This window comes from Dreissena polymorpha, chromosome 16 (genome assembly GCF_020536995.1).
Source record: "Dreissena polymorpha isolate Duluth1 chromosome 16, UMN_Dpol_1.0, whole genome shotgun sequence".
Taxonomy (NCBI): Eukaryota; Metazoa; Mollusca; class Bivalvia; order Myida; family Dreissenidae; genus Dreissena; species Dreissena polymorpha.
The window spans coordinates 41,079,534-41,090,060 of NC_068370.1; the positions used below are offsets into that span (position 1 = coordinate 41,079,534).

Below are 10,527 nucleotides of genomic sequence, written 5' to 3' on the forward strand. Positions count from 1 at the left end.
TATTACAATTAAACACATTTAAAAAATCGTATATACCCGCTTTAAGCTATTAATACCCACTATTTTATACCTGTTTATGCAATTTGTAGGCAAATCTCTCAAAATTTTGCAAATAAGTCAAAGTTGGTTTATTGGATTTTTCTGGTCGATTGAACTTTTTTTCAATTCTAATGAATTATGATGCTCAGATAATTCTGTGCTTGATTCAACAAGAACCTGTCAATTACTGTGTATGAGTTGTTCCTCGTACCCCACTGTCCCAACAGTCTTCTAACAGTCTTCTCACATATACAGGTTGGGGCACCCAAAACTGATAATAGGGCCTTAAATGGCACCTTTTTTACACAATCCTTACTTGTCATGTATTCTTGCATTGATTTCTTTAAATACTTTTCCAACAAAATAGTGAAAAAAACTTTAATTTTTATTGATATAAGAATATAAAAACATATATGAAATAATTATTAAAAGAAAAAAAATAATTGAAAAGAAGAGTAGACCCACAATTGGAAAATATTATTTGTTGACAAAATCAAGAACTTTGATTGTTTATCCATTTGAACACCAATTGAACTTTTTAATATGAAAGGGAAAGAAACCTCTTAATACAGAAAGGAAACAAGTTAGAAGTAACTATTAAATTAATAGCAAGTACAATGTAATCTTCTTTTGTGTGAGTGATATGAAATAGCCTAAGGGCAGATTTGCTTAATTGTCAATATCAGAGACATAACACTGCATGCATTTTATTACCAACTAAGAGGCCAGATTTATAACCCTAGAATACACAAGAGTTCTGTTTGTCCATCTGCTTATCAAATAGATATATCAATAGATAAGTGAAATGCTATGGCACCTACAATAGTAATAATACTTTAGTAACAGATGTGATACACTGAGATAAAGATATTGCCTTAGTCCTTATGTATTTGAGACTGTTTCCATAAATAATAAAGAAGTAACTTTTTACAGCTTTAAAAAAGTTTTTTACAATAAATAACTCAGAAAAAAGTTTATCAATTACAGAATAATTATTGATTTAATATAAAATGGCTCCTTTGTAATGTTTAAATGCTACAATTTTCAATCGACCAGTATTGACCAGTAAAGACCAGTAATGACCAGTATTGACCGGTTTTAACCGGGTATTGACCGCCGGCCCGGCCAATACTCAATTGACCGGTCAATATGCCAACCCTGCTGCTGAGGCTGTTAAATTTGCTAATTATGCTAAATAGGATGTATGTTTCAAGTAATGCACTAAAAAGGCTTAAAATACTATTAAATAGGCTAAATAGGCTACATAGAATGTATGTTTCAACCTATTTACTAAATAGGCTAAATAGTCTAAAATTGACTAAAAAGGTTGAAGAGGCTGTGAAATTGGCAAAATATGCTGAATATGTTTGTTTCAACCTATGTTTTAAATATGCTTAATAGGCTGAAAAGGCTGTTAAATAGGCTAAGTAGGATAAATACAATCAGGCCTTGACACTAACTTTTTTGACAGGGTACCCGGAGGGAACCCTACTTTCAACTTTGGGTGGCCCTCACCCAAACTAGGGAGTCCTCTTGTTCCAACACACAGCTACTCTCGGCGTAAGGGCAAATAAGTACAAGAAGCATACTAGTACACATTTTTATTTCCTATATTCAATTCTGTTGCCATTTAAAGCAGACCCATTAAAAGCTCATAACCTTGTCTTGTAAACTTTTGATATCATGTAATTCATCAAAATCATCAGCATCGTCATCCTTTTCATAATCATCTTCAGCATTATCATCTTCAGCATTTTGCCGCCAGAACTTAGCGTTTCGGAAGTTCTTATTAACAACTTTTAAGAAATAAAAAGTAATAACGCGCATTCAGGGGTTTCACTGGCTCAACAAAACTTGTTGCAACTTTTTCGCGCCGTGAAAACTGTCAATTATTCCAACCTTATTAATAAGAACAATCATTTAAAGAAACCTTACTACATTAATGTCATTGCCTATATTATCACTTTAAAAAGTATATTATTACATAAAAAAAAATAAGTACCTTCATAAGTCATACCTTCATAAGTCTTAATACGCTTTATTTGTTTATAAATACCATTTTTTTCAACTTGATAAACAACACAGATAACCAAAATAATATAACAATGTTAACTTCAATGTATTAAACAGTATGCTGCCTAAATGTTTCAAAATTAATTACTTAAACATAGAATCACACCAATTAACATCCTTTGAAAGGGAAAAAGAAATACAAAACATCAGAAAATAAATCATCTCACTTAATTTGTTAAACAGTTATATATGGTCATTTGGACATGTCACACATCAGCTTCTGTTGTTAAAACGTTTTCTGTTAGTGGTGGATGATTTCCAGGATCAATTAAATTATAGTTGTTCACGCCTATTTTCCTGACAGAAAGGCCCAGATAATTACCACCATCTATATAGTTGCCTGAAATAACATAAAGCATATTTTTTTACAAACTATCAACAACAAAAAAACACATACATGTCACTTTCTTTAAATGTCCGAATTTTAACATATCCGAAATATAGTACACCAAGTGAACGATATACTTTTTATTTCAGAAATTATTGGTATCTTAATCAAATTATATCCTTCAAAGGTCATTATAATAATGGAACTATTAAACAGAAATTCTCACAAATACCTGTAGAAAAAAGTGTATACCGGCATGTGTTTTAGTGGAGAAATTAATGCTTTTGCCAGCCCGATCGCCTATCATGCCCTATGCCATGGTTTTGATTAAAGAAATAGCGGCCCTAATAATTATTATAATTACTGATCGTCGTGACAGTTTGTCCCAGTGTTACTTTTTGGGGGGCTTAATATCATAAAGGAGCCATTAATAATCCGATAAAACCCCCATACAACTTGATTATAGAAGTAAAAACACCGTTTGTAACACTTACACGCTTCAGTGATTTCAATATACTCTCTGCACTGTAGGTCGCTTACATCGTCGAAAATCAATATTTACAACTGACAGACGCTGGCCGCTAATGCTCAGTCGCGTGCTTTCGATTCGCAGTACATTTTCGGATAAGATTTTACCGATTTTTTTTATGCGCCGCTCTTTAAAAATTGGAGGCACTTCAAATGGTCAATCAAGACAAAGTGGTTCTGTAAATTTAGGGTTCCCGGAGGACCACCCAGCTTAAAAGAACTGGTGGTCCTCGCCAAAATCTGGGGGCCTCGGGTCCCCGGACCACCGTTAGTGTCGAGGCCTGTACAATGTATGTTTCAACCTTTGTACTAAACTTTCTAAATAGGCTGTTTAATATGCTAAATCGGCTAAATAGGATGTATGTTTCAACGTATGTACTAAATACGCTAAATAGAATGAGAATGCTGTTAAATAGGCTTAATAGGCTTAATAGAACGTATATTTCAACCTTTTTACTAAATAGGCTAAAAAGGCTGAAGAGGCTGCTAAATTGGCTTAAAAGGCTAAATAGGCTGAAAAGGATGTTACATAGGCTAAATAGGCATGTGCTTAATAGGCTGAAAAGGCTGTTAAATAGTCTAAATAGGCTTAATACAATGTATGCTTCAACCTTTGTACTAAACTTTCTAAATAGGCTGTTAAATATGCTAAGTAGGCCAAATAGGATGTTTGTTTCAACTAATGTACTAAATAGGCTAAATAGGCTGAAAATGCTTTTGAATAGGCTAACTAGGCTAAATAGGATGTATGTTTCAACCTTTTTACTAAATAGGATAAAAAGGGCTGAATAGGATGTTAAATTGGCTAATTATGCTAAATAGGATGTATGTTTCAAGTAATGCACTAAATAGGCTAAACATGCTGTTAAATAGGCTAAATAGGCTAAATAGGCTAAATAGGGTGTTTGTTTGAACCTTTTTACTAAATAGGCTCAATAGTCTAAAATAGACTAAAAAGGCTGAAGAGGCTGTAAAATTGGCTAAATAGGCTAAATAGGATGTTTGTTTCAACCTATGTTCTAAATATGCTAAATAGGCTGAAAAGAATGTTAAATAGGCTAAATAGGCATGTGCTAAATATGCTGAAAAGGCTGTTAAATAGGCTAAATAAGCTAAATACAATGTATGTTTCAACCTATGTACTAAACTATCTAAATAGGTTGTTTAATATGCTAAATAGGCTAAATAGGATGTATGTTTCAACGTATGTACTAAATAGGCTAAATAGAATGACAATGCTGTTAAATAGGCTAAATAGGCTTAATAGGACGTATACCTTTTTACTTTATAGGCTAAAAAGGCTGTAGAGGCTGTTAAAATTGGCTAAAAGGGCTTAATAGGATGTATGTTTCAACCTATTTACTAAATAGGCTAAATAGGCTTAAATAGGCTAAAAAGGCTGAAGAGGCTGTCAAATTGGCTAATAGGCAAAATAGGGTGTCTGTTTCAACCTATTTACTAAAAAGTCTAAATAGGCTAAAATAGGCTAAACAGGCTGAAGAGGCTGTTAAATTGGCTAAATAGGCTAAATAGGATGTTGGTTTCAACCTATGTACTAAATAGGCTAAATAGGCTAAATAGGCTAACTTCACACACGTCATTATGTAAACCTATTATCCTAGCTTTCAAAATAATGAATGGACGACCATAAGGCAATTCCTACACAATGCTCTCTTAACATAAACTGTGGTATTCATTCTAAGCTGTTTACCTTCTAGACATTATGAAGTGATATGATGTACATTACACAAATAATGGAACTAGTGCAAAAAAAGTGTTTAATTTAGTCTTAATGTTGCTATTTATGATAAAGGTAAAATAATGTGCGTATTTTTGCAGTACAATTATATGTGGTTAATACTAAATGATGCTCATTTTTAAATCGCAAGAACAAGAAGGAATGTTGTTGATATTTGTACTAACTTTAATTCATCGTGCCACGGAAAGTTGTTATTCTATTGGTAGCGTGCATACTAAACAACTGAGTATAGAGATTGCAATTTAATCAAATTTAAATTCTCTTTTGAGTTCTTCTTTATTTGAATAACAATTCTATGGGGTTAATTTTTAGTTACACGTGTATGCTAGTGATTAATTCTGACCACATTGTGAGGTTCGACGCATCATTTAACTAACATATGAAAAAAGAAATCAAGAGTCATAATAAATATCACTTAAGTACTTTGTTTTAAAGAAACATAAATACTTTCAATCAACGAACATTTCTTACAATATTTAGTAAAATAAAGTTGGCTAATACAAAATCAGTGAGTGCTCGTTGTAGCATTTGCCAAACTTGTAACGCCAGATGTGGTTTGGCAACATAGATTAAATGCGACACAAAATGCGACTGGCTTCGGGCAGCTTCGGAAGAACGACGTATTCACGAGCTCTACGTCGTGCTTCCGAAGGTACCCGAAGCCAATGTTCGTATATCGTCCCCGGAAATTCACATGAAAAAACGAGCATTTTGTATCGCGTTAAAAATATGCTACCTGGCCACATCTAGCGTCGAAATTCGGCTATTATTTTAAGGAAATTTACTTTTCAGGTGTAAACTTGATTTTTCGAAAATATTGTACGAAATATTCGTTGATTTTATTCGTAATGGGCTTTACCAGGTCACACATGTTTTACCACAGCACTTGACCTTGAGTAACAACCATGACGTCAAGTGTGGCTTTATGGGAGAAGAGGTTTCGGCATTTGGGAAAACTACTACCAAAGTTTAAGCTGATTTCTCAAAATATAACGGTGCTTAAAAAATTAATGCATATGAAATAACACATATAAATCTCTAGTCAACCTAGAGTAAAACTCGAACAAGAGTGTTCAATAACTCGAACAAAACGAAGTAAGTGGTTCGTTATTGCGCTCCAGAGGAGGAACATGTCAGTTTTAGAAACACATAATTTCCGCTTATTTGTATCCATAATCCAACCGATTATGTGGTGGAACTTAAGTAATCTGCAGAGGTTTACAATTAACACCACGTTGTGCACTTGTTGGTAAACCAGTTGTGTGAAATGCAGTTAATATAATTAAGACTGTACACAACCTTATTTATCTTTCAAAAAAAAGGATAACAACGTATAATAATACTGAATATAGTTTATAATAACTGCAGCCAGAAAAGTACAGAAAAAAGCTGTTTTACATTACAAATAAGTTTCCTGTTAAAGATTAAAAGCAAGATAGCACTCAAGAAAACAAGTAAACATTTCACTCATGTACATGCGACATTCATAACGGTTAACCTTAGAATCTACAATGTTTTGTGCAAAATGTGCTCATACTACCAATAAACACAATTGTGGGTTTCCTGAGTTCACTTGTCGGTCACTTTTTACGTAGAACTTTAAATGCGACGTTATAAAGTTCATTTACAGAAGGACTTGACTTTGGGTTTGATATTATATTTATTTTTTAATTGTTCAAACTTTTGAATCTTGATTATTGTTTGAGTGTTTGTGTTAGAACATAAAAATTGCATATCTCCCACTTAAACTTGTGCTGTTTGCCTTAAGTGCAAACTGCAAATATACTCGCTCGTGTACTTCATGAAATAGTGAATACCCGGACAAAATCTCAATTAATACAACAGTTTTTGACAAAATGACGGAGGTGGCACTCATCGCTTCCATCCGTCTCACATCCGCGTATGTACGATCTATAAAATACTATCGTCTCAATGCCTCTGCCTTCTAGACTGGTCACACGTTTATGCTTATAATGAAGTACGTCGTTTTAGTTTTCGTCGGTCTGTTTTTGCTCATACAACCGAATTTAACATCAGGCCAAGAGATTGAGGCACGCATCTTAAATACACTAATTGAAAAAATAGTTTCCCTTGAAAACCGTATCGAACATTTGGAAGACAGAAACAGAAAGCTTGAACGGATAGAAAAACGTCTAGAAGATGGCGAAGAGGATGGTGTCGATATTGTGACCAAGGTTACGAACTTGGCCAAGCTGGTCAGAGCGCTGGTGCAACAAAATAATGGCAAAATCGTCCATGAGAACCTTCATCATGAATCTAACACACACGAAGAACATTCAGATTTTACATCAAAAGTATGGCCGAATACATCTGCTATAACTGCTGCAATCGAAATGCCTCCTCCAAAGCCACTGAAACGTAAGTTATCGTTTGCTTGTCGATTCCTGAGTTGCATTTTTATATTTTCCTTGCTCAAGTTTCTTTAAAGACAATATTTTTGTTGAAGACGACTTTGAATTCTAAATGTGTTTGTATGGCATTAATATATTTCTGTCATTATTTTTAAATTGTATGTTTTGTGACACATCTTTAATGCTGTTAATATTTCATTCATGACCAAACCCTTAAGGTCAAATACCAGAACGAATTGCTTTTTGTGCCGGGCAATCTGCACATCATGTGGACAATTTAGGCGTACACCAAACGATCCTGTTCGACGAGGTCTTTTCCAATGTCGGCAATGCATACAATCCTAATTCAGGAGTATTTCGGGTTCCCGTTTCCGGGTATTACGTAATGTCGCTGGTGTATAATGCAGGAGTTAAGACAGGAGGTATAACCGATCGGTATTTGGAGGTGGTATCAAACGGAGTGAAACTGGGTGACGTGATAGTTGATTCGAGCTCTTCGCCATTAGCGTCGGCTACAAAGGTATGGGTCTTTCATCTCCAAAGAGGCACCGATGTTTGGGTAAGAACTACAACATTTGGAATAAGCCCCAACGATGTCCATGGACACTCGCATACCATGCTGACAGGCTGGCTTCTTTACGATGACTGAGCTGATACATTTGTAAAACTTAATAGATGCAAATAAAAAAGGTTTATCTAAAGGGACCGTCAACCAGATTGACAAAAAAAAGAAAAGTTATAAAATACCGTATTTTTTTTTTACAATAATTAGTTCATATTTATTAAAATATCACGACTGGTATATTACATTTCTTGAAAAAATTGTTAATTTTTCATATTTTCTGTATATTCGGTAATAAAATTTTACTGGGTATGTGTACCAGGTAACTACCATTTAACTATAAATAACGCAAGTAGATTAATCATCGTAGTCACGTGGTTAACAAAGGAATGCAAAATGTGCATGTGTAGTGAATTGTATATATTTTATATATAAAATGATCAATCTACTTGCATTATTTATAGTGTGTATATCGTTATGTCACCTATCTTCGCGATGTACTTTCGATTTACACACCGATTGCGAGCGTCTTGAGCGGCAAAGGAGGTAAATTGTATCACCGGATAACCAAAATGTGCATATTTTGTCCGTTTTCTCTCCGTTACATATTCGTTTCAATACACGATATTTTGCGCGACACATGAAGCGACTCACATATTGCGTGTAAATGAATTGTTTCAGTAATGTCAAAGTATGAATTATTTAAAAACGAAATTCACTCACCCATCCCATTTTATTTCAAAATACGAATGAAAATCTTAAAAATGTTTTTGTGATCAAAATATATGATAGTTCTATCGAATATGGTCAATGAGTAACGTCAACATCTTATCATGCCAATTTTCATTGCCTCAGCCGATGGCTTGAGCATAATTTTATTTTCGCAGCCGATGTCATGACCATCTAATAAGTAGCCGCGGCCGTTGTCTTGAGCCGTTTTTCCAACCCCACTCGAATTTAAACGTTGATAAAAATGTTAAGTGTTCATGTGGGATGCTGTAATTTGGAATAACCGAAGAGAAATTATTAAATATTTCAATAAAATGTTGTTCATATTTATCTTTGATCTAAATCCTGTGTAATAAGAGTTTGGCAGAAAGAGTGGTGATTTTTTTGATGTTTTACTACATTCTTAAGGATTTCTTTAAAAGTAAGCAGCTAGGAAGGTAAGAATTACGTTCACAAAGTCGTTCTTACTGAGGCTCTCGAAGAACACACGCAAATCTGCTCAATTCAATACGTAAAATATAAAGAATAGGGAAATGCTTACACTCCGCTTTTACCCGACATGTAAACACTTCCGCAGCCGATGGATAAACCGCAGACGATGCGTTAGTCGATTGCACGGTGTGATATATGCATCTTTGAGTATGTGTAGGAAGTCTGTATACTTCTGCCCGTCCTCATTGCGTTATTTAAAGGCCCGGTCAGACCGACTAACGAATATGTAACGGAGAGAAAACGGACAAAATATGCAGATTTTGGTTATCCGGTGATACAATTTACCTCCTCTGCCGCTCAAGACGCTCGCAATCGGTGTGTGAAGCGTAGGAAACACACAATGACCGCACGAGTACCGGTGATGTAACGGAAAACAAAACGTACGTTTAATGGATATGTACCGGATGATTAACGGTCGGCTTACGGATATTACCGTGCGACTAACGGATTTCTACCGGATAAAACGGCAGTGTAGCGCATTAGTACCGGACAAGACGTTCTCCCAACGAGAGAGAAACGGAAAAGTACCGTACACAAACGTACAAAAACGGTCATTTTATGTCATGTTTTATTTATATTTTAAAGTATCATAATTTTATTTGCTTTGTTTAAAATTAAAACAGGTGGCGGTCATTAGAATGCGCGACTCCATTGACCAGTCTTCTTTGATGTAGTGTTCGGTTACTGTGAGGTATGCCTCTGTGGCATTGGATGTCCAGGTGTCAGTTATGAGGGCGACTGACGTGCTTCCCTGAAGACTGGACAGTAGAGACTTATTTACGTCATCATACTACTGGTCAATGCGCGCCCTGACGGTTGTTCGAGAAGGCACCTCGTACTGTGGATTCAGCAGTTGCATCAGATGACGAAAACTCTCGTGTTCCACGATTTTCATGGGCACGTTTGCCTGGACCACGAAATTCGCAAGGGCCTGGTTGATCGCCTCGCTCGACGAAGGTCGGGGCCAAAAACCTGGTGCAACGTCTGTTGCCTTGCCACATCCGGACTGGCCTTGTTGTTGTCAATGGACGGATGCTTAAATCTTATATAATTTCGCAGATACGAGGTGCCGACATGCAGTTAAATTGTGCAACTGCATAACAGACAAGATGCACTGATCTTGTCTGTCGATTTTCTGAAGTATTTCCATACCTCGAACGGTAATGGTGGCATCGTTGGTGACGTAAATTACAATAATAATAATAATTTCGGATAAACAAATACGACGTTAACTTGCCAAGATTTTTACTACGAATGCAAAGTGTGATAAAATTGTGACTTATAAACACGGTATTTTCGCGAGCAATCAGTGTTGGGTATTGGTTAACAAAACATCAAATAAAGCCGTGCATTGTCTCAACTGTTTATTATCGCGAGTTCGATAAACGTGTCAAATACGCTTTCGCTAATAGCCCCCACTCTCCGCTGTTCGCAAGTTAAATTTTTGCGAGTCAAACAAAACAATGGTGCCATATATCAAAACGTACCACCTATTTGTTATCATAAAGGTATTGACTTATTGCTTTATTGCTGTGTTTATTGACACGTTATTTATTACCGTCGATGGTGCGGCATGTTGTTTTAACTAGTCGCCAGCGCAAATCGGCAGTATGTAACGCGAAAAAAGTAAAAACGTACAAGTTAT

The 10,527-nt window shown here is 35.3% G+C and overlaps 1 long non-coding RNA gene across 1 annotated transcript in view; it reads left to right on the forward strand.

Annotated features, from left to right (window-relative positions):
- LOC127862352 (uncharacterized) overlaps positions 1 to 7,834 on the forward strand; it is a 30,252-nt gene extending 22,418 nt beyond the window's left edge. The window contains exon 3 of the long non-coding RNA XR_008040554.1: positions 7,790 to 7,834. This is a non-coding gene — a long non-coding RNA (uncharacterized LOC127862352). The remainder of the gene's footprint in view (positions 1 to 7,789) is intronic.
- Positions 7,835 to 10,527: the final 2,693 nt, after the last annotated feature.